We start from the raw sequence: 25,415 nt of genomic DNA, 5'->3' as shown, positions 1-25,415 counted from the left end.
CTCAAAATTTTGTCTAGTTTAATAATATGTCATTTTCTCCCATGTTTAAAATGTTTAAAATGATGTTTGTGTAACTTTGTCCATATGACGTGCTAAAATGGTTTAATTCATAACTAAATAACCGTAGCTCCGTTTTTAACAAACTTTATATGTAAATGGGGTAGAATTTTGCCTAGTTTAACATGGTGGCCTTACTTTGCATGTTTAACAACTCTAAAATATGGATTAGGGCAGAACAGTTCCAAACCTTAAAATATGCACATGAGGAGTTTCCGGATTTGTTGTTCGTTGCTTCCGGCCTCATTTAACCTTGACTAGATAGGTAGTTTTACTTTGCTTCACCCTCTTGCCATGTTTAACAACATTTAATATTGTTGGGGTACATAAACGAGAGAGAACTAAATAATTGATGTGGTGTTCCGTCAATATGCAACCTGTTGCATATTGAGCTCCACTTAATTTGTAGGGTTGTTTGTGCACTTTGCCATGCCATGCATAATTAAACCGGACATGCATCATACTTGTTGTGCATCATGGCATGATCGTGTGATAGTTGTTTACTATGTTGTGTGTTTCTTTCCGGTGTTGCTTCTTCGGCTTGGTTCCGATAACGTCGCGTTTCTGAGGACCCGTTCGTCTTCGTCCGTTTGTCTTCTTCATGGGCTCGTTCTTCTTCCTTGCGGGATCTCAGGCAAGATGATCATACCCTCGAAATCACTTCTATCTTTGCTTGCTTAGTTGCTCGCTTTTTTGCTATGCCTATGCTGCGATACCTACCACTTGCTTATCATGCCTCCCATATTGTTGAGCAAAGCCTCTAACCCACCTTGTCCTAGCAAACCGTTGATTGGCTATGTTACCGCTTTGCTCAGCCCCTCTTATAGCGTTGTTAGTTGCAGGTGAAGATCGAAGTTTGTTCCTTGTTGGAACATGGAGTTGTTGTTCCTTGTTGGAACATGTTTACTTGTTGGGATATCACAATATATCTTATTTAATTAATGCATCTATATACTTGGTAAAGGGTGGAAGGCTCGGCCTTATGCCTGGTGTTTTGTTCCACTCTTGCCGTCTTAGTTTCCGTCATATCGGTGTTATGTTCCCGGATTTTGCGTCCCTTACGCGGTTGGGCTATTATGGGAACCCCTTGACAGTTCGCCTTAAGTAAAGCTCTTCCAGCAATGCCCAACATTGGTTTTACCATTTGCCACCTAGCCTTTTTTTCCTTGGGAGTCGCGCTCCTGAGGGTCATCATTATTTTACCCCTCCCCCCCCCCCCGGGCCAGTGCTCCTCTGAGTGTTGGTCCAATTGAGCGATGTCCGGGGCTACTAGGGGCAACTCTGGGCTAGCCTACCCGACGTCTGGCTCATCTGAGTGTGCCCTGAGAACGAGATATGTGCAGCTCCTATCGGGATTTGTCGGCACATTCGGGCGGTGTTGCTGGTTTAGTTTTACACTGTCGAAATGTCTTGTAGAACCGGGATACCGAGTCTGATCGGAATGTCTTGGGAGGAGGTCTATTCCTTCGTTGACCGTGAGAGCTTGTGATGGGCTAAGTTGGGACACCCCTGCAGGGTTTTGAACTTTCGAAAGCCGTGCCTGCGGTTATGGGCATATGGGAATTTGTTAATATCTGGTTGTAGATAACTTGAACCTTAACTTAAGTAAAATGAGTCAACTGCGTGTGTAACCGTGATGGTCTCTTTCCTGCGGAGTCCGGGAAGTGAACACGGTGTTGGAGTTATGCTTGACGTAGGTTGTTTTAGGATCATTTCTTAATCATACTTTCTCGAACGTGCTTTGCCTTCTCTTCTCGCTCTCCTTTGCGTATGTTAGCCACCATATATGCTAGTCGCTTGCTGCAGCTCCACCTCATACTTTTACCTTACCCATAAGCTTAAATAGTCTTGATCGCGAGGGTGCGAGATTGCTGAGTCCCCATGGCTCACAGATACTTCCAAAACCAGTTTGCAGGTGCCGTTGAGTCCGTGCAGATGACGCAACCAAGCTCAGGAGTTGCTCATTGAAGATCTTGTCCTTTGTCTTGCTTCGTTCTAGTTGATCAGTAGTGGAGCCCAGTTGGGGTCGATCAGGGACCTTTGTCGCATTTGGGGTTCTTCTTTTATTTTGGTTCCATAGTCGGACCTTAATTGTATTTGGATGTTGTAATGCTTGATTCATGTATTGGTGTGAAGTGGCGATTGTAAGCCAACTATGTATCTTTTCCCCTTATGTATTACATGGGTTGTGTGAAGATTACCTCACTTGCGACATTGCTTTCAATGCGGTTATGCCTCTAAGTCGTGCTCCGACACGTGGGAGATATAGCCGCATCGAGGGCGTTACACCGCGCGAGCACGAGGCAGTTCGAGGTGGAAGAAGAATAGGCGCTGCGAGAGGCGGCGCCAACAAGGTGGGCATGCCGAGCTCGATCCAGCACGGGAATGTAGTGAAGCTGTTGTGCAACGTGATGAGCGAGGATGGCGTGGCAAGCCTGCTGGTGTAGGAGCAACTCTCAAACGATGGCATGTACGAGTGGCTGCACGGGCCGGTGGTGCGGAAGTTGGGCGGGTTGCCGGAGAGTCACGGGCTGGTTGTGGGCCACGGCGGCTGGACGTCTAACGAGACTACGAGAGTGAGAACTTGATGGCGCTACTGCATGGGACAGCAGTGCATGGGGAATGGGAGAAAGAGTACGCTGAGCAGTTATGGGTACTTCGGGGGGTCGTACTTCGGGGGGTCGTGCTGTGCATGAGCCGCACACCGGCCACGGAGTAAATTGCAGAAAACCATAAATTTAAGGGTTAGATTATCAGAAAACACTAGATTACAGTTTCTTGATAAAAAGTATCATCCTTTTCGTAAACATTTTGCAAAAATCACTGATCAACGGATTAGTCTCATTTAAGCACGTTTATGACAGGTGGGCCCCCTTTTTTGCTTACGTGGCATCACTGTTTGGGTTTATAAAGCAGAAAAGCCCTTAACTTTCTTCCCCTCATCCCCCCTCCCCTCCCCTCTCGCGGGCAGCCGTCGCTCCCTTCATAGGAAGCCGCCCTTGTTTCCTCCGTAGGCAATCGCCCCCGTTGCCGCTTCCTACGCAGGCCACCGCCGCTCCCTATGTAGGCAACCGCCACCGTCACCGCTCCCTCCGCAGACCGCCGCCGTCGACGCTCCCTACGCAGGCTGCCGCCGTCGCTCCCTCCGCAGGAAACCGCCGCCGTCCCCGCTCCAGACCGCCGCCGTCCCCGCTCCCTACATAGGCCACCGCCGTTGTCGCCTGGCACCGGATCTGCAGGCTGTCGCCGCTTCCTCTACAGGCCGAGGCCGCTGCCGCCGCTCCCTCCGCAGGCCGTCCTCGACAAGCTGTAGTTGGCTGGCCAGTGGCGCGCCGCCGCTCCCTAAGCCCCGATGGTGCGCCCTCTCACCGGCGACGAGACCTATGGTCCGCCCCATCCACCTTCCTTCTGCTCGCGTGAGCCATGGGCGCCGTGCAACCGGTTTTGTGCACACGAGGGCCTGATGACGTTTTTTATTTTTGATTAAGGGATGTCTATATAAATTGTTGGGACTAGTTTATAAATGTAGATAAAAACCCATTTGGCATGAAAAGTTATGCCACGTATGCCAAATAGGGGCCCACCTATCATAAACACGCTCAAATGAGACTAATCCGCCGATCAGTGGTTTTTGCAAAATGTTTACGAGAGAGGTGGTGCTTTTTTCAAGAAACTATAACCTAGTGTTTTCTAATGACCTAGCCCTCAAACTGGTGGTTTTCTACAATTTACTCCTGGCCATGCGGCCATCGATGCAGTCAGTGGTTCCGATGTTGCGAGAAACATGCCAAGCGATGCAGCAAGACATTTCATGGCCTTCGTTAGCTCGAGCTTCCCGGGCGGCACGTCGGCGTGGACTCGGCGCTGTCCGTCGCTCATCCATGTGCAGCAGCAACACTTGCATGAAAGCGGACGTGAGGCCGTGGCGACAGCAACAACAGGAGCCTGGCGAAGTGCTGCATCATCGTTGGTGTGCTGGGTGAGTGCACAAAAGGTTCTCGAGAAAATGCCACCACCATGTGGGCAGAGACACAGGGGAGGAGAAGAGAGAAAACCGGTGACACTTTATTATTGCCTAAAGGGCATATTTCCTTCAGGTTTATATGCATTAATATACTATTTTATATTATTTTTGGGACTAACTTATTATCCTAGAGCCCAGTGCCAGTTTCTGTATTTTTCTTGTTTTTGAGCTTCGCAGAAAAGGATCACCAAACAGAGTCCAAACGGAATAAAACTTTCGCGATGATTTTTCTTGGACCAGAAGACACCAGGAGACTTAGCATTGACGAAAACACTTTTCCACCGCCGCAACCTTCCGTTCCAGAGAGATCCCATCTTGGGGCCTTTTCTGGCATCCTGCTGGAGGGCGATCCGATCACGGAGGGCTTCTACATGAACTCTATTGCTCTTCCGATGAAGCATGAGTAGTTTAGCACAGACCTATGGGTCCATAGCTAGTAGGTAGATGGCTTCTTCTCTCTCTTTGATTCTCAATACCATGTTCTCCTTGATGTTCTTGGAGATCTACCCAATGTAATCTTCTTTTGTGGTGTGTTTGTCGAGATCCGATGAATTGTGGATTTATGATCAGCTTATCTATGATTATTATTTGAATCTTCTCGGAATTCTTTTATGCATGATTCAATATCTTTGTAATTCTTTTCAAACGATCGGTTTGGTTTTGCCAACTAGATTGATTTTTCTTCCAACGGGAGAAGTGCTTAGCTTTGGGTTCAATCTTGCGGTGTCCTCACCCAGTGACAGTAGGGGTAGCGAGGCACGTATTGTATTGTTGCCATCGAGGATAAAAAGATGGGGTTTACATCATATTTCTTAAGTTTATTTCTCTACATCATGTCATCTTACTTAAAGCGTTACTCTGTTCTTCAAGAACTTAATACTTGATACGTCTCCAACGTATCTATAATTTTTGATTGTTCCATACTATTATATTATCCATTTTGGATGTTTAATGGGCTTTAATATGCTCTTTTATATTATTTTTGGGACTAACCTATTAACTGGAGGCCTAGTTCCAGTTTCAGTTTTTTTTTGCCTATTTTAGTGTTTCGCAGAAAAGGAATACCAAACGGAATGAAACCTTCACGATGATCTTTTTGGACCGAAAGCAAACCAGGAGACTTGGAGTGGAAGTCTGGAACTCCGTGAGGCGGCCACGAGATAGGAGGGCACACCCAGGGGGTAGGCGCGCCCCCTCCCTCATGGGCCCCACGGAGCTCCACCGATGTACTTCTTTCGCCTATATATACTCTTATACCCTAAAAACATCAAGGGAGCCACGAAACCACTTTTCCACCGCCGCAACCTTTTGTACCTGTGAGATCCCATCTGGAGACCTTTTCGGGTGATCTGCCGGAGGGGGAATCGACCACGGAGGGCTTCTACATCAACACCATAGCCTCTCCGATGAAGCGTGAGTAGTTTGCCACAGACCTTCGGGTCCATAGTTATTAGCTAGATGGCTTCTTCTCTCTCTTTGATCTTCAATACAAAGTTCTCCTTGATGTTCTTGGAGATCTATTCGATGTAATACTCTTTTGAGGTGTGTTTGCCAAGATCCGATGAATTGTGGGTTTATGAACTTGATTATCTATTAATATTATTTGGTTCTTCTCTGAATTCTTATATGCATGATTTGATATCTTCGCAAGTCTCTCCGAATTATCGGTTTAGTTTGGCCCACTAGATTGATCTTTCTTGCAATGGGAGAAGTGCTTAGCTTTGGGTTCAATCTTGCGGTGTCCTTTCCCAGTGACAGTAGGGGCAGCAAGGCACGTATTGTATTGTTGCCATCGAGGATAAAAAGATGGGGTTTATATCATATTGCTTGAGTTTATCCCTCTACATCATGTCATCTTGCTTAAAGTGTTACTCTGTTCTTATGAACTTAATACTCTAGATGCATGCTGGATAGCGGTCGATGTGTGGAGTAATAGTAGTAGATGCAGAATCGTTTCGATCTACTTGACACGGACGCGATGCCTATGTTCATGATCATTGCCTTAGATATCTTCATAACTATGCACTTTTCTATCAATTTCTTGGCAGTAATTTGTTCACCCATCGTAATACATGCTATCATGATAGAAGCCACTAGTGAAACCTATGGCCCCCGGGTCTCTTTCTTATTATATTTCATCTCTTTTATTATCCCATCTCGTTTACTATTTTGCAATCTTTATTTTCCAATCTATACAACAAAATACCAAAAATATTTATATATTATCTCTATCAGATCTCACTTTCGCAAGTGACCGTGAAGGGATTGACAACCCCTTTATCACATTGGTTGTGAGGTTCTTGATTGTTTGTGCAGGTACTAGATGACTTGTGCGTTGTCTCCTACTGGGTTGATACCTTGGTTCTCAAAAACTGAGGGAAATTCTTACGCTACTTTGTTGCATCACCCTTTCCTCTTCAAGGGAAAACCAACGCATGCTCAAGAGGTAGCAAGAAGGATTTCTGGCGCCGTTGCCGGGGAGATCAACGCCAAGTCAAGACATACCAAGTACCCATCATAAACTCTTCTCCCTCGCATTACACTATTTGCCATTTGCCTCTCGTTTTCCTCTCCCCCACATCACCTTTGCCGTTTTATTCACCCTCTTTCGTTCGTCTCTTTTCGCTTGCTTCTTGTGTCATTGTGTGTTGGATTGATTGTTTATCACGATGGCTCAAGATAATACTAAATTGTGTGACTTCTCCAATACCAACAACAATGATTTTATTAGCACTCCGGTTGCTCCTACTGCTGATGCTGTATATTGTGAAATTAATACCGCTTTGTTGAATCTTGTTATGAAAGATCAATTTTCTGGCCTTCCAAGTGAATATGCCGCTACCTATTTGAACAACTTTGTTTATTTGTGTGATATGCAAAAGAATAAAGATGTGGTTAATGATATTGTTAAACTAAAGCTATTTCTGTTTTTGCTTAGAGATCGTGCTAAAACTTGGTTCTCTTCTTTGCCTAAAAATAGCATTGATTCATGGAATAAGTGCAAAGATGCTTTTATCTCTAAGTATTTTCCTCCCGCTAAGATTATCTCCCTTAGGAACGATATTATGAATTTTAAGCAACTTGATCATGAGCATGTTGCACAGGCTTGGGAGAGGATGAAAATAATGATACGTAATTGCCCTTCTCATGGTTTGAATTTGTGGATGATTATACAATTTTTTTATACCAAATTGAATTTTGCTTCTAGAAATCTTTTAGATTCGGCCGCGGGAGGCACTTTTATGGAAATCACTTTAGGAGAAGCTACTAAACTCCTAGACAATATTATGGTTAATTATTCTCAATGGCACACCGAAAGATCCACTAGTAAAAAAGTTCATGCAATTGAAGAGATTAATGTTTTGAGTGGAAAGATGGATGAACTTATGAAATTATTGCTAATAAAAGTGTTTATTACGAGCCTAATGATATGACTTTGTCCACTCTGATTGAGAATAATAATGAATCTGTGGATGTGAATTTTGTTGGTAGGAACAATTTTGGTAACAACGCGTATAGAGGAAACTTTAATTCTAGGCCATTTCCTAGTAATTCCTCTAATAATTATGGTAATTCCTACAACAATTCTTATGGAAATTTTAATAAGATGCCCTATGATTTTGATATTAGTGTTAAAGAATTTATGAGTTCGCAAAAGAATTGCAATGCTTTGGTTGAAGAAAAATTGCTTAAGATTGATGAGTTGGCTAGGAACGTGGATAGAATTTCTCTTGACATTGATTCTTTGAAACTTAGATCTATTCCTCCTAAGCATGACATCAATGAGTCTCTCAAGACCATGAGAATTTCCATTGATGAGTGCAAAGAAAGAACCGCTAGGATGCGTGCTAAAAAAGATTGCTTTGTGAAAGCGCATTCTTCTAGTTTTCATGATAATAATGATGAAAATCTAAAAGTGATTGATGTGTCTCCTATTAAATCTTTGTTTTCCAATATGAATCTTGATAAAGATGGGACTGGAGATGAGTCAACTTTAGTTAAAAGGCATCCCAATGATTTGGAGTTTTTAGATCTTGATGCAAAAACTAATAAAAGTGGGATTGAAGGGGTCAAAACTTTACATAGCAATGAACCCACTATTTTGGATTTCAAGGAATTTAATTATTATAATTTGTATTTGATAGATTGAATTTTCTTGTTGCAATCTATGTTAAATTCTCCTCATACTTATGATCAAAATAAAGCTTTTTATTTAAAATAACGTTGATGCTTTAATGTAATCCTATGAAGAAAAGCTTGAACTAGAATTTTCTATCCCTAGAAAACTTTATGATGAGTGGGAGCCTACTATTAAAATTAATATTAAAGATTATGAATGCTATTCTTTATGTGATTTGGGTGCTAGTGTTTCCACGATTCCAAAAACTTTGTGTGATGTGCTAGGTTTCCGTGAATTTGATGATTGTTCTTTAAATTTGCATCTTGCGGATTCCACCATTAAGAAACCTATGGGAAGAACTAACGATGTTCTTATTTTTGCAAATAGGAATTATGTGCCCGTAGATTTCATTGTTCTTGATATAGATTGCAATCCTACATGTCCTACTATTCTTGGTAGACCTTTCCTTAGAACGATTGGTGCAATTATTGACATGAAAGAAGGAAATATTAGATTCCAATTTCCGTTAAGGAAAGCCATGGAACACTTTCCTAGGAAGAAAATTAAATTATCTTATGAATCTATTATGAGATCCACTTATGGATTGCATACCGAAGATGACAATACCTAGATCTATTCTTGCTTTTATGCCTAGCTAGGGGCGTTAAACGATAGCGCTTGTTGGGAGGCAACCCAATTTTATTTTTGTTCTTTACTTTTTTGTTCCTCTTTAGTAATAAATTGTTTATCTAGCCTCTGTTATGATTGTGTTTTTATGTTTTAATTAGTATTTGTGCCAAGTAAAGCCTTTAGGACCTTCTTGGGTGATTGTTGTTTGATCTTGCTGATATAAACAGAAAGTATGCGCTCACGAAAATAATTTTCATTTTTTACCAGAGAGCGATAAAATACCAATTCCAACTGAAGTAGATTAATATACAAATTTTTCTGGCCGTCCTAATTTTTCATAATTTTTGGAGTTACATAAGTATCCGAAATATCCATATTGCTACAGACTATTCTATTTTTGACAGATTCTGTTTTTCGCATGTTGGTTGCTTATTTTGATGCATCTATGGCTAGTATCGGGGGTTATGGACCATAGAGAAGTTGGAATACAGTAGGTTTAACACCAATATAAATAAAGAATGAGCTAATTAAAGTACCTTAAAGTGGTGTTTTATTTTCTTATACTAACGGAGCTCACGAGACTTTCTGTTGAGTTTTGTGTTGTGAAGTTTTCAAGTTTTTGGGTAAAGATTTGATGGATTTTGGAACAAGGAGTGGCAAGATCCTAAGCTTGGGGGTGCCCAAGGCACCCCAAGGTAAAATTCAAGGACAACCAAAAGCCTAAGCTTGGGGATGCCCCGGAAGGCATCCCCTCTTTCGTGTTCGTCTATCGGTAACTTTACTTGAGGCTATATTTTTATTCACCACATGATATGTGTTTTGCTTGGAGAGTCTTGTATGATTTGATTCTTTTATTTTTAGTATACCACAATCATCCTTGCTGTACACACCTTTTGGGAGAGACACGCATGGATCGGAATTTATTAGAATACTTTATGTGCTTCACTTATATCTTGTGTGCTATACAATTTTGCTCTAGTGCGTCACTTATATCTTTTAGAGCATGGTGGTGGTTTTATTTTCTAGAAATTATTGATCTCTCATGCTTCACTTATATTATTTTGAGAGTCTTTTATAAAAGCATGGTAATTTAATTTGGTTATAAAACGAGTCCTAATATGATGGGTATCCAAGATGGGTATTATAAAAACTTGCATATAAGGTGTGTTGAATAGTAGGAGAGGTTTGATATTTGATAATTGTTTTGAGACATGAGGATGGTGATATTAGAGTCATGCTAGCTGAGTAGTTGTGAATTTGAGAAATACTTTTGTTGAGATTTTCAAGTCCCGTAGCATGTACGTATGGTAACCGTTGTGTAACAAATTTGAAGCATGAGGTATTTCTTTGATTGTCTTCCTTATGAGTGGCGGTCGGGGACGAGTGATGGTATTTTCCTACCAATCTATCCCCCTAGGAGCATGCGCATAGTGCTTGGTATTTGATGACTTGTAGATTTTTGCAATAAGTATGTGAGTTCTTTATGACTAATGTTGAGTCCATGGATTATACGCACTCTCACCCTTCCACCATTGCTAGCCTCTCTAGTACCGCACAACTTTCTTCGGTACCATAAATCCACCATTTACCTTCCTCAAAACAGACACCATTCCTACCTATTATGGCATTTCCATAGCCAATCCCAGATATATTGCCATGCAACTTTCCACCGTTCCGTTTATTATGACACGATCCATCATTGTCATATTGCCTTGCATGATCATGTAGTCGACATCGTATTTGTGGCAAAGCCACCTGAAGTAGGGCAGAACCCTAATCGCCCGATCTTTCACGAAAGGAGAATATCCTGCGAAGAACATGAAGAACACGAGGGGGAAAACGAGGGGAATCACGAGGGGAAACACGAGAGAAACACTAAACCAACAAGAAATAGTCACACATATGCTAGATCCTCGAGTACATAAGAGATCACATGATCCACATACAACTAAGGACGATACAAAGGTAAAGGTCTTCTCCGTGAGGAGGTCTTGATGTTCTTCTCCGCAAGGAGGTCTTGAATCCAAAGGGATCTTCTCCGTAGAGGCCGCGATCTCTCTCGTGGAGTAGATCCGGTGTGGATGAGCAATGCTCTATCTCTAAATATGCAATGCTAACCCTAACTAGGAGGAGGTGGAAGAGTATATATAGTCTAGGGACACAAAGGGGTAAGTGGCGGATACATGGGCCTCGGGCCCGATCTCTGTGCACAGACAGGCGCCGGTCGTCCGACAGGTACCGGACGTCCGGTGGCTCGCGAGGGTCCAGTTGTCTGGTACTTGTCGGACGTCCGGCGTTTTGGCTCGGTTGAGGTGGCACCGGATTTCCGGAGACGGTCGGATGTCCGGTCGCTGGAGTGTGTCGGACGTCCGGTCTGCGCCGGTCGTCCGGCCGCTATAGCATTCGCGGGCTGACTCTTGAGGCTGGTGTAAGCTCCAGGGGTCGGACGTCCGGCGAGGTCCGGTCGTCCGGAGGCTGTAAACTTCGGGCATTTTCTTCTCTTATCCCTTGTACTTGGCGTCCTCACTAGCTCGTCCGTTGGATGTGGTGGCTCCATGGCTTTCCTCTAAGTACCTGATCATGCATAGCACACACATTGGAGGTAGTAGCCATGTCTCACACATAGAAAGTGAAGGTTCGGAGAGGAGCGAGTTCACCTTGTGTCCAATGGCGTATGTTCGAGGTCTCGTCATATGTCCTCTTGGGGCTTGGAGGGTAGTCGGAGTGTACATGGGGGTGAACGTGGGATGCTCCGCATCATCTTCCCCCTTGGGAAAGATCCGACCTCGAATCGTGATCCTCATCACCATGGAAATGCTTGTCGTGGACGGACTTGTAGTTGGACGGAGTTGAGGGCATGGCGGAATGCAAGTACTCCAATGTCGGTCCTCCATCCAATATATGTATCATGTAGCCAAGAAGAAGGAAACAACAATGAAAGTATGGCCCATCCAATATGCATATGTGAAGATGGCTCAAAGGGAAGGAGTTCACCTTTATGAGGATGTCGAAAATGTTGGTGTCACACATCGTGTATGCCTTCACATGACCAAGTTGTCTCGTGATGTTACCTCCTTGTGAATCCTTCAAAATGAAAGAACGTGACAAGCACTCGGAAAAATAAACGAGGTTAGTGCAAATGCAACACCTATCATTCGTGTGGTAAAGTACCCAACAAGTGTATGCATCATGTTCATCATAAGAAAGGACAAGGGAGCATTTCATAGTATGGAGGCATATGATGCGAGAACAATCAAATACAATAGGCTCAAGTAAACAATCATGCATCACAAGTAATATGTCCAAGTCTCTGAGATCAATAAGCATAGATGCAACAATTGGAGGCAAGCGACAATGAACAAGATATATCATGTGAGAGGCATGAGCATATATGTCATCAACCCAAGAAAGCGAGTAAGAATGGAACATGGGCGATGCAACATAGCAATCAATCATAGTGATCAAGTCAAGCAAGCTAGTAGTGCGAAGATGCAACACACTAGGGGTAATCATGGAAAGCATGTCATGTGTGCAAATGGTGGACATACATAATGCACATGACATATCACAAGTATGGAAGCAAGATATGAGCATAATAGGTTCATGGTACACATGGCAATAGCAACAAGGATCTCCACTAAGCATGCAAATACACATAGGAGTAGCATAATGGTGAATCATGGGTAGATGCAAGCAAGGGTCACAATTGCATGGAAAAATCATGTAAAGATGCATACCATGCAAAGTGAACAAGAGACAATGGGCATAAAGTAATAAGTGATATATAGCCCATAGTCATGTGAGAACCAAGTAGAAGAGATGCGCGTAGTCCTTGCGCAAAAGGAACGGTGGTAAGGATAGTCCACGGGATCCCAAATCGTCGTTGCTCTCAAGAGCTCTTGTCGTTAACTCTTGGGATTGAGAGGTTGACGAGTATACGTGAGTACCTACACAAAACAAAGACAAAGGGAAAATTGTGTGTGCGTGGTATATGTACACATCATCCATCATGATGCGCACGTGCTTGTGTTGGTTAGCACAAAATATCCAATGCTCAAATAAATGAGACGCGTGATATAGAAACATGTCATCCATCATGATAGGTTTGTTGTTATGTTTTGCATAATGGATACTCAAATTATGTAATGCATCATGGGAAATATCTATAGCATTGTGAGGAATGGTATGCATATGGTGCACACAAGGGATGTAATCATGCGATACACAATAATTTTCATGGCATGGCATATGAGATGAATTGTGCAAATCATGTAAAAGAAGCATAGCAATATCATCACATGAAAAAGAAAAGCCAATGACCATCATCTCGTCATCTATGCCATAAGTGCAAATGGGATTTATTGTAATGGGGCATGCATAGCTACTATGTTGAGATTGAAATGATGCAATATGGGATATCTCACTCATAGCATATGACAAGGTTAATGGATTGTCAAACATGATGTGACCAAAAGAATTTTCATATGATATCCTATGGAGCATAACATCACAACTAGGCAACTCGACATGCTCGTCATCATATTCATCATAAATAGGTAAGTCATGACATGAGGAAGTCGCACTAGCATGAAGCATGTGAATAGGTGTTTCAACATCATGCAAGCAATCATTTGTAAAATAGTCCACTAGTGGGACAAGCGAAGCACCATCACCTATGTCACCTTTGGAGCATCGCTCATGTGTTGTAGGTGAGGTGTCGAAGACCGACTCGTGGTCAACTTCATCTTGATGGAACCATGTGGGGAGTGCATCATCGTCCACCATGGCCATCGTCATCTCCATTGGAGGTATGGACTCGTCGAGGATAGGCGTGTCATCATGTAAGAGACCTAGCACCAAAGAGAACACACTCGAAGTAGATGTTAAGTTGTTAGAAAGCATAGTGGCCTCACGTGCCGTGTCAACTACCTCACTCACTAAGTGTGGTGGCTTAGTCACTCCCTCTTGGATGCTCTCAAGTGTGGGTCTAGTGGTGGTCACACTCATCCCCTCATAGGAAATGCACTCAATGTCACAAATGGTGGAGTCACTCATATCACTCAAGGTGGGGTGGCTCTCCTCACATGGGAATTGGGGCATCTCTTTATATGTGGGTGTCGGGGAGATGTTGGTGCAAATGTCTCCATGCTCAATCATGTCGTGGTTGTAGCCGTGGATGAAGGCTGAAGATGGCACATCATCACTCTCCTCTAAGACCAAAGATGAGGTCTCATGTGCGGTCTCATAGCTTGACTCGGAGTATGAGTCCAATATGGGCGCCGTCTTCATGTTGTTGAAGAGGTTCATGCTCGTCGCCGTGGTCGAAGGGGATGTCCCTAGCTCGACCTTCTTGTTGCCGTCTTTTTGTTGGAGGCCATATGATGTGGCACCTCGTAGCTCGACTCCATGACCGAAGGGAATGTCCCATGCTCGGCCATCTTCCTTGGAGGACTTTCGAAGATGGAAGTGTTGCCCTCGCTCGTAGGTGGTCGCCTCGTTGATGAGGATGTCGATGTAGGTGAAGATGCCGTACGTCCAAAGGCGAAGATGCCTTGATGGCACTTGGCGAAGATGCCGAAGTGGTTGTTGTAGCCGTAGCGTGCTCTTGGTGGTGCTTGTCTCGCGGTCTTCTCTTGTGGTAATGAAGTTTAGACTTGACATGAAGTAGAGCTTGTTGGGACTTGTACATTTGCGCTTGGCGGGCATCTTCATGATGATGGTGTCATTGTCGTGCTTGAGCACGTAGTAGATGTCGTTCATCGTCGTCGTGCACATGTTGCTTGGAGGTGACTTGCCCTTCATGACGATGTGTATCACGACCGTGATGGTGGTCGACATGGAGATGTGGATGTGGACGAATTACGCTAGCGTCGCTTGGGCGCTCTGAAGATGATTGACTTGCTCGCCGCCGCCTTGAGGATGATGAAGGGGAAGAACGTTTGGCCAACAAAGTCCGAATCTCCTCCATCCTTGCATCTTGCTCCTCCTTTTGTGCAGAAAGCTTGTTGTCGATGTAGTTCCTTTTCCTTGCTTCGGAGTGACGAATGTCGATGGAGAGGTTCTCGATGCGCTCTCGCAATCTTGATTGTGCGCCTTGCATTTGTCGTTGTAGATCGAAGATTGACGCTTTGGTGATGTAGTTGTTCACGCCGTCGTTGTCGTGGAAGACCGGAGATGAAATGCCTTGCCTATCCATCACAATACTCGAGCAAATATGAGTGGAGAAAGGAGAAGAACTTATACCAAATGTACCTTGACCGAAGTTGAAGATGGATCAATGATCACTCAATGATGTAACAAGGAAATAACACAATTGGTACCAATTCTTGTCGGTTTCTCACACCTACAAAGATAAGGCTTATGGTGGAGCTTGGTGATGATAGTGGCACAAAAATTTGATGCAAAATGTTAGCAAGAGTCAATAATGTTGAAAGAGATTCACAAATTTGCAAGTGAAACAAGTAGACCAATAGCAATGAATGGCACACGGAAATGCACACACGGATAGATAAATGGGGTCGTGCAACCAAGGATTGTAACATCCCAAATTTTCAATTTGGAATGTTATACATTAGGTCATCACTGCATATCATATTTTATTTGCTTTTGGCCTGATCCAGAAATTCTACGCAACTCAAGGACCCACGAAGAGAGTTGGGGATTTCGTTATCTTCATATTTGAGTTTTCTCAAATTTTGAAAATAGGATCATTGATTTTATTTATTTTATCTTCAATTATTTCTATAATAAAAATATGAGAGAGGGAATAAAATGACTTTCCCAAAATAAAGAAATATTGAAGGTTTAATAAAAAATCAAGTAAGATTTTATTTCGGATTTTCTCGCTATTTTATTTGAATTTAGGAAAAATTCCACGTTTTCAAAACTGCATTTTAGGGCCAAGAAAATGTTCATCCCCTTCTAAATATTTTATTTAGATGGTGAAAATTTGTTTTGGCATTTTTAGATTTTTATTTATTTTTCTAGGATTTTTTCTTAGTTCGGCGGGATTATTTAAAAAAAAACTCCCACGCGCCCGACTGGGCCGAAGGCCCAGCCGCCGCCGCCTCCCGCATCCGGATCGGGACCGGAGTCCCGATCGCCGCCGCCGCCTAGTCCGGGAGGGCCACACCGCCTCAGCCCCTCCCGCAAGCCACCGCCGCCACCCCCCCTTTATAAACCGACCCGGGCCCCCCCTGGAGCCCCACAGCCGGAGCCGCTGCCGCCGCAAGCCATCGCCACCCCGCCGCCTTGCGCTGCCGCCGCAAGCCACCGCCGCCCCACCGCCTTGCGCCGCCGCCGCCAGGAGCCGCCGCCCCGCCATCCCACGCAGCCCACCGCCACCGGAGCCCCGCCGAACCCCGCCGGACCTCGCCGGAGCCCGAGCCGAGTTAGCCGCCCGCCACCCCGGTTTTCTAAGAAAACCGATCCGGTTTTTTAAAAACCCTAGGTTTATTTTTTTAGATCGGTTTTATCAGTTCTTTTATTTAGCGAGCGTTCGCTCGTTCGTTCGTTTTAACGAACGCGTTCACCGTTTAGTTTCAGATAACGAACATTCATTCATTAATCTGTTTGTCAGTTTTTCTTTTTCTCGGATTTTCCGCGATTATTTCTGATCATGATTTCTGATCTGATTTTCGTTTTAGTTTATCGTTTCGCTCATTTATCGGAATCAGGCGATTCAAGCACCTGGAGTTTCGTCTCGAAACCCTCTTTCCGTTTAACCAACTCAAACAAGTTTTCGCTTCTGTAAAATTTGACTTAGATCCAGATTAGTAAACGAAGTTTGTTTCTTTCGCCGTTTGCCTTTCATTGTTTCGTTCGATTTGATTCTTTTTGCAAACCGGAGTTCTTAAGTTGAACTTTCTGGTTAGATTTCTTATTTGAGTTTTACCTGTGCATTAGACGGGTATTTATTGTATGCTTGTTTGTTTGCGATAGAGTACTCGGAGTGTGCCGCTTGCTACTTTGAATCTCTAGGTTTCGCGGATCATTAGCAAGGCAAGTAACACTTTGATCATATCCCTTCATACCCAGTTTTATTGCATTAGATCAATCCTCAAACAATTGCATGATTAGGATCTAATTAAATTGTGGGTTTTGGGAAGTAGATGAGGTAGTACATATTACCTATTTTATTATCAAACCCTTGGGAGTTACTTCTACGTTTTCTTATATTGCCATGCTATGCTAGTAGACGTGGATTGGGTGAGTGTATCCATGACAGATGTGAGATTGATAAATTAATGGTTTATTTAGGGTGGAAACTTAAACACACATCTGGGTGGATTGAGGCACCTGGATATTCCAGCGATTGCTTGTTTTTCTTTATGGACCGACACCCAGGCTCAAAGGGATCATGAGATTATTCATACTAGAAACTTCCGTGTAGGTTGGTACTGTGGGCTCTAGCATAGTTGACTAAGTCGTGCGAACTCTTACAGTGGTAGACTAGCAGATGTAGGGGTTGTAGGTTGGTACTGTCTACCCGATCGTAAGGTGCTAGCATTTCTGAAAGACTATGTCTCGTTCATCCGTTTCTCAAACATCATGCAGTGCGAGAATCCCATCGGAGGAGATCGAGTCTTGTGGGGAAAAGTGCGCAAACCTCTGCAGAGTGTATAAAGTAATCATGGTTAGCTGTGTCCTCGGTTATGGATGTCTTGAGTATCTAGTACTTGGATTATCATGTGAATCTCCTCATGTTACTTTAATAAATACTATTTGGTTTTAATGATGATACTTAAATGGGATTGAGAGGATGTCTATCTTCTCAATGTTTAACAACCACCATGATAGTTAAATAAAATTTATTTCTTTGCAGTAGGGAAAAATTGGCTTTATGCAAAAATTGTAACCATAGAGCTTTCCACCAGCCATAATGCATGTAGTATAGCTTTATTGTTTCATTACTCTCTATGTGTTACATTGCCAGCATATTCCATGCGCTGACCCGTTTTTGGGCTGCAACGTTCATGTTGCAGACTTTTCATACGACGAGTAGGGTGCCTTTAGGTCGTGGTTCTATACTCAGTGATGTCGTTGGAGTTGATAGACTTACTTATCTTCCAAGCCTTCCGCTGTTATCGTTATTAGATGGCCTTAAGCCATATTTATTGTAATAAGTTCTCTTTTGAGACATTCAATGTAATAAGTGTGTGATTGCTACTCTGTTATAAATCCTTCAAGTACTATGCGTGTCAGCATTACTGATCCAGGGATGACACTAAAGCACAGAGATCAGACTGTTTGAGGTCTGGTCGCTACAAGGATGAGCACAAAATGTGGAATCCACGGAAAACGCTCGTGTTGCACAACTCAAGAGAGACGCTAGCACGATTGCTCTATAGGCGGATACGACACTTGTGCACAACCTATAAGATGCAAAATGTATGAACTTTCTATCCCAAGTATGCTATGTATGTATGGCTCCCGGTGTTATGATCCAAGATGATCTTATATGCAATGTGGTATGATGCTATGGCACTTGCTTACAAGCTCTTTGTTCACTCTTTTTCTTTGCTTAAAAGCTTATTTATTTCTTTCTTTTGTATGGCCACAATGCGGAATGCACAAACCAAGATAGCAATTGTGTATATGCGGGAACAAACTTGAGGCACACGAGATGATGTGATACCAATATGATATGGTATGTATGCAATGTTTGGTGTAGATCACTAATGTGCATAATAACGTTGCCGGCAATACTCAAATGGCTAGTCTCGATAGGCAAGTGACGCAAAATGGGCTATGGGTTATCAATGCAATGGCAAGGGAATATACAATGGAGGGATACCACGATACCGAGATGATATGGAGGTTACCATTATCGGTGTCAAAACCGGCGGATCTCGGGTAGGGGGTCCCGAACTGTGCGTCTAGGATCGATGGTAATAGGAGATGGGGGACACGATGTTTACCCAGGTTCGGGCCCTCTCTATGGAGGTAAAACCCTATGTCCTGCTTGATTGATATTGATGAATATGGGTGTTACAAGAGTTGATCTACCACGAGATCGTAATGGCTAAACCCTAGAAGTCTAGCCTATGTGGGTATGGTAATGAGTATATGTGGTGTCCTTTCTGAACTACCCCCTTCGGTTTATATAGACACCGAGGGGATCTAGGGTTTACATGGAGTTGGTTACATAAGATGGAATCTGTGGTCCCCAAGCTTGCCTTCCACGCCAAGTAGAGTCCAATCCGAACACGGTGCATTCTTCGGCCTTCATGTCTTCACAACCCATCAGCCCGGCCCATGGATAACAGGCCAGACGCCCGAGGACCCCTTAGTCCAGGACTCCCTCAGTAGCCCCCGAACCAGTCTTCAATAGAGAGGTTCTCGGCACACATATTGTCTTCGGCATTGTAAGGCGGGTTCTCACTTCGATGATCTCTAGGTATGTATTCGGCCATTGATCCAACGTCGCCTCCTTGGCTTCTGCGCGTTGAATAATCTTTGTCATCCACGTGTCGAGTGAATGTGGAAAGTTAGGGTATTTTTGTGAATAACACCCCCTTCATGCGAGGAAGAGCGCCTATTTAAAGAGATTGGACCCCAGATCCATTCAGCGCTACATAGAAGAAATCCCCAGAGACTGCTTAGGAGAAACCATCCCGGCATGGCTAGTGCTCCTAGCTCCTCCGCTCGTGCCGTCCCAGAGAAAGGCGAGTGGGAGAGGTGTTCCGTGTCTCACAGCCGTTTGACGAAGTTGCAAACGCAGCGATTCCTTCCCCATGCAGATCTAGTCCCTATTCGATCGGGGCTAGCTTCCTTCAATGAGGGGACTCAGGCAGAGGACTTCCCCAATCCGTCCGAGGGGGGAGCGAGTGTGTTTTGTCCCCTACCTGCTCAAAGCAATCCATCCGTTCCTCCGAGAGCTTCTGGAATATTACAGCCTCCAACTGCACAACTTCACTCCGGCCTCTATTCTACACATTGCGGGTTACGTCGCTTTATGCGAACTTTTCCTGGGCTTCGAGGCTCACTTCGAGTTGTGGAGGAAGTTGTTTTGTCTCGTCCCGTGCAATCACGAAGGGTCAATATTTGAAGTGGGCGGAGCCGAAGTATGGCGCATCGCCAATACCGGATATCCATCTGGCACGCCAAGGAAAGCACATGATGGATGGCCCTCCGAATGGTTTTATATAGAGGACGTTGCGCTTCCTGACCCGATTCAAAAGGGTCTTCCTGAATTTGCTCATGCCCCGCTGAAGAAACGCCACAGTTGGCATCCCCGGAGTCTTGAAGAGATAGACGGCGCGGAGGTTTGTCAGCTGATGAGCAGGATAAGAGAGCTCACTCAGTCCGGACTAACAGTAATCGAGGTTATGGCGATTTCCATAGCGCGAGGGGTTCAGCCGCTCCAATACAGAGGGCTTCCCATGTGGCACTATAATGGGGAGGACGACGCTTCTCGATGCGACCAGAAAGGTCCGGATACCCCTGCCGCTTTGGCTAAGATATTAGCCGAACTGTTCAAAGGGGAGGAAAAGGAATTTCTCCACATCAAATTTAGAGACGGGTACTCTATGTATAACCCTCCTAGCTAGGTAAGGCCCGACCCCTCCGTTTTTACTTCTTCCATCTCCGAATTGCCTTTGATAAACTTCTAGCTTGTTTGCTTATGACAGCACTGGCGAAAGGTCACCGAGGGATTTTATAGTCCCGCCCCACAGCCAGAGGACCACAGCTAGATCCCGGGTTCGAAGAGGACCCTGATATATTTGTGGTGCTTGCGGAGGGGGTGTTTTACCAGGCGAGCTACGATGACACAGAAGTGGCCATCATCGCCGACCACCCCGGTCTTCTTCCAGCTTCACACGTAAGTGATCTGAACACATCTTATTCAAAGGAGATCTCTCCTTCCTTCTTACCCACCGCACTGTCTTGTGTTCAAAAGGGGAAGGGTTCGGCGCGCCGTACTACTCCAACGGTACCTCCGAAGAGAGCGTCCCCCCACTACACCACGGTAGAGGTTAGGTGACACACTTTTGTTGGCAAAGGTCTATTAATCTCTACAGGAGATATGTCGCCGTAGCTTTGAAGCTTTGTAATCAGATCATTTGTCGGCCAATGTACATCATAATAGACACACTATGTGTCGGAAATCATGCAACGACAATGTATATGTCGGCAACCACTTAGTGACATAGCATCTGTCGGTAGATGTGCATGTCCCGATGGTTTTTATGTCAGCGTAGGTATGTGCTTAACGACATAATATATGTCGGCGTAGGTAGGGTGTATGGACACAGATTAAGTGTCGGCGTATGTGGACACGTGTCAAGCAAGGAAAGGCCAAACAATTGCCGTGTGAATTAGGCGCGAGAGCCCAAAAATTTCAGTGCGGCCGGCCCAGTTTTCACCCCCAAAGGAACCCATAGCCTCACATCCACTCGCGTTAACCCAATCCACTCTGCCCCTGCCCCCAACTTCCGCCGCGGCCGTTCTCGGGGTCTCCGTCCTCGGACCCGTCCCTGCCGCCACCGGCGGCCATAGCCCCGAGCTCCCCGCCCCCTCCATCGCCTACCTTCCTTGGTCCCTTCGCTGCCCAAGTCCCCACCGCCGGCGGTGAGCATAACCCAGATCCCATAACCACATCGATGCATGCCTTCCCTAGTGACGCGACCACTGACAGCCCCGTCCACCGGGGCCTTCACCGACCACCGCTAGCCCTCTCGAAGGACCAAGACAGCGCCCTCCACTTCCTCCTCTCAGGGAAAGATCCTTCCTATTCTTCCTCTCTGGAAGGACCAAGACATCGCCCTCCTCTTCTTCCTCTCAGGGAAAGATTCCATATGTGGTATGTTGCATCGCAGGAAAAATTATCTTCTGCCATCTCATGTGCCTGCCTAGTTAGTTATATCTATTAGTTTGGTCTGACAAGCTCTTGTCTGTTATGTGATGCTTTATTTCTCTAAAAATGCTGTGGATCTGAAAATTTTCAGTTACTCTGTTATGGATCTGGTTTAACTCTAATGTTGATGCACTATTGTTGTCATTGTAGACTATTAATGCATTTAGTTCTCTGTGAAATTTTTCAGCTACTTTATTTGGTTAATTGTGTTGTGCGACTATTTTGTCAGGCATCCAGTAATACTTCGGTTGGTGCGTGAAGTTCAACAAAATATTATAAAAGTGAACCTTGATTTTAATTTGGAGACACAAGAAAGACACTGACATATAAAATGTCATTGAGACAATGGCATATATATGTCATTGGGAAAATGAATGGACATGTAGGAAATTGTTGGTCTGGTGTCCTGTTTTAACACTTGTTTGAAACATCTGAATATTACACCCTAAATCCTATGTAAACCTTGGGAACTTATTATCACTGGATCTTATTGTTGCCATGTAAGCTTGATTGCTGATCTACAACATGGTTATGCTTTATGTCATGTCTTCACCTTTGTTTGGCCAATCTGAATAGAAGAACAAAAACACAACTCCCTAATCCTTTAGATTCAGTATGTGGCTCCATGCAAGTTTATCACTGGCATGTAATAATATGATGATAAGCTTCATTGTTTTATTTTTAGCTTGTGCTAGAGGCATGCCGCTGGCACCGTTGGGCCCTCATTTATGTTATACAAGCCATTTGAGGATATGACGTGGTAAGTCAGCAAATGGAATGGATGGATCCATCATTTTGCCATCCTGATGCTTGTCCAGGATTTCCTTTTTGTTAACCAGTTCAACTAGTCCATCATTTTAAACTAGGCCCGAGAAATGAAGGTTCAGTTTATCACAAACAATTTTAATATGTATCACCTTACTATCTTGGCAGATGAGCTATTTTTTAGTCAACGCGTGGCGAGTCCACTTGGAACTGAATAGGCACTGGTTCTTCTTCTTACTCTCCATGAGCCCCTTATACTACTGCTATGGTTTATGTGCCTACTTTTAACTCTCTCGTCTGAAATTGGGCTGCTCTGTTTCAGCTGATCTGATAGTGTGGGTGGGATATACAGAACAACCTTGAGATGTGTCTGCGACCAATCCACATTCGGCACAACTCCCACAACTTGAACACCAAGCTCTTTGCCATTTAAGTACGTATCTGCACCCCAAATGGCTTATTTCAAAGTGTAGAGCGTAGTTTGCAACTGAATGGCTCAGTTTATCCTGTGATTGCGTCATGTGTAATTTAAATTCACTACTACCAGCACTAGCCGTTGTAACTGTGGCTCACTGGTTGTATTAGGAAGTGCTCTGCTAATGTTTGTGCAACTCATGACCGGTATTTGAATCAATTCACTAGGCATTACGTAACAGCTGAACACCACTTTTATTTTATGGTAGATGGTTGAGAGAATAAACTGGATGGATGACCAATCCGAGAAGGGCATTGAACAAAGTGTAGGTATCATGGTCAGTTATCTCTAAGGTATGCCTTTAGCCTTTTAGTGTGTTTAGAAGTTACAAGATGACATGATTTGTTTCTCTGTATGTAGGATCTATCTGCATGCATACTATATTTATCGGCTCTATTCATACTGATGTCTTCCCAAAGCGACTATGTATTAGAACAGAAGCAATAGGGGCCTGAACCAATAGGGGTCTTCCCAAAGCCAACCAATCCAGTTTACGCATCCATTTGGCCAAGCTAGTTGGTTGCAACGTGAATGAAAATAGGCCAACGATTGCAGCGAGAGATGCCTTGCTGATTAGTAGTAAGCGTTTGTCCATGAGCGTCTCCCTTCTATTTTTTTCTTTCATTGGGACATGAGCGTCTCCCTTTTATAGGTATTTGACTGTTAGACAATTTATATACATGTCCATGCATGGGTCTGTTGAATTTTTTCCTAGAGTTCAAAGTGATCCCTTGGTATGCGTTTGTATTTCTATGAAATATGATCCTGCTGTTTTTTAGGAAAAATATTCTGGTGTCATAATTCTAGATGCTTTTGCTGGTATCCAGGTCTTTGTTGGCACGGCTGCACCTCTTTGGTTACCTGGCATGGCAATGCAACATAAGTCTACATGGTATTGTTGTACATAACATGATGATAGAACATAAATTGGTGACACTAAGCGCACATATTTTGGTACTTAGTCGTCCATGCATGATTTATTATAGTTAAAATTCTATTGTAGGTGCGAACCAACATGTGATTGGGTAGTTAGGGGTAGGGTGCGCGTGCGTGCGTTTATATGGATACGTGTATGTGCGTATGTATGAGCGTGTGTCTCTGCACTATGTTGAAAACAAATGTATTGTAGGCATGCTTTATTTTTAAAAAGAATGCGAAGAGAGATACTTCATTAGATAAAAAAAGTATCTCCTAATATCATTGTCGTCACTATAAGTTTGATTTGTATAAGTGCGAATCTACTTGGTAGAGCTATTCTTTTTGTGAAACCCATGTCCGAGTTAAACATGACGCACTAAGCAATACCGACTGTATTATGATAGAACGCTAATGTTCGGACTATCTATTTGGTAGAGCTAGTATTATTTTTTTTAAATCCACATGACACATCAAATAGGAGTCCAGGCTGTTTTTTTTTTCTTTCACATGCTAGGGCGCTTATCTTGTGCGTGGGGGGTTAGGTGCCGGACTCTTCTTTTGTTTTTCCGTACTGGACGCTTCCTCTTTTCCGTGGGAGGTTATGTAGCTCTTAATCATGAAAAATCTAGAGAGGTTGCGAGGGAGTTTGTCTTTTCTTCAGTGAATGCTTATGTAATAGACTATAAAATAAGCTACTGGGTTGTATGATCTCTGTTTCAGATGGTCAATACCTTCATTGTTGATAAAACTGCAAGCACATGAACATAGTTCTGTATAGTACCATGTGAGCCGTTGATATCATGAGGATTTATCGACTGACTGTGTTAATCCACAAATGAGCTTTGAACAACTTGAGCTGATTACACTTTCTTGACAAATTTTTGTCAAAAATTCCAGGTACTTAGCCAACTGGTGCACATGGACGTGATGACTTTGCAGCGTTTATGGACCAACCAACTTGTAATCATGGATCTTATGTGTTGTAGACCATTTGGTGATTTGGTTATTTTGGAGCTTGCATTTTGTGCATGTGGATACAGACTTGTGTGTTCTGGATCATCTAGTTGAAGTTTCTCATACCGGCAAATAGTGCTATCTTTTTGTGACTTGTGTGTTCTGGGTGATTATTAAGATGGTAAAAACTATGCTTTGTCAAGATTGATGTGTTTGTCAACTTGTGTTCAATGTATATGCACGTTTGTGAATATATTTCATTGTTGTACAATACGTGTTCATCTTGAACCTGCTTCTGGATGTGGGGATAATAATTGAATCTGTTTAGAGCTTGTATATATTGTTTGGCTGCACATCACTTTACTAGCAACTTATTAGTCGGCAAAAGCACTATCTGTCGGTGTAGGTAGGGCGTATGTTGATAGACTATCTGTTGGCATAGATGTGGTGTACGTGGCTAATAAAGTGTCGGCATAGGTAGGGTATATGTGGACACGCTATCTGTTGCCATAGATAGGGTGTATGTTGTCTGATAAACTGTCGGTGTATGTAGGGTGTATGTGGACATACCATCTGTCGGCGTATGTAGGGTGTATGTGTAACACCCTCGATG

General features: G+C 43.7%; 1 long non-coding RNA gene across 2 annotated transcripts; it reads left to right on the top strand.

Moving 5' to 3' along the window:
- Positions 1-21,191: 21,191 nt before the first annotated feature.
- On the top strand, positions 21,192-25,073 carry LOC125518807. 2 transcript variants are annotated; one of them, XR_007288141.1, is made up of 6 exons: positions 21,192-21,636; positions 22,376-22,450; positions 22,624-22,888; positions 23,139-23,223; positions 23,758-23,822; positions 24,746-25,073. It is a non-coding gene; the product is annotated as an uncharacterized LOC125518807 (long non-coding RNA). The 2 variants fall into 2 exon arrangements; XR_007288140.1 differs by lacking the exon at positions 23,758-23,822 and having other exon boundaries at positions 21,194-21,636.
- The last annotated feature ends 342 nt before the right edge of the window (positions 25,074-25,415 follow it).

Source organism: Triticum urartu, chromosome 7 (assembly GCF_003073215.2).
Source record: "Triticum urartu cultivar G1812 chromosome 7, Tu2.1, whole genome shotgun sequence".
Lineage (NCBI taxonomy): Eukaryota > Viridiplantae > Streptophyta > Magnoliopsida > Poales > Poaceae > Triticum > Triticum urartu.
Note: the sequence above shows the minus strand (reverse complement) of the source record. Positions and strands in the feature narration are given on the sequence as shown.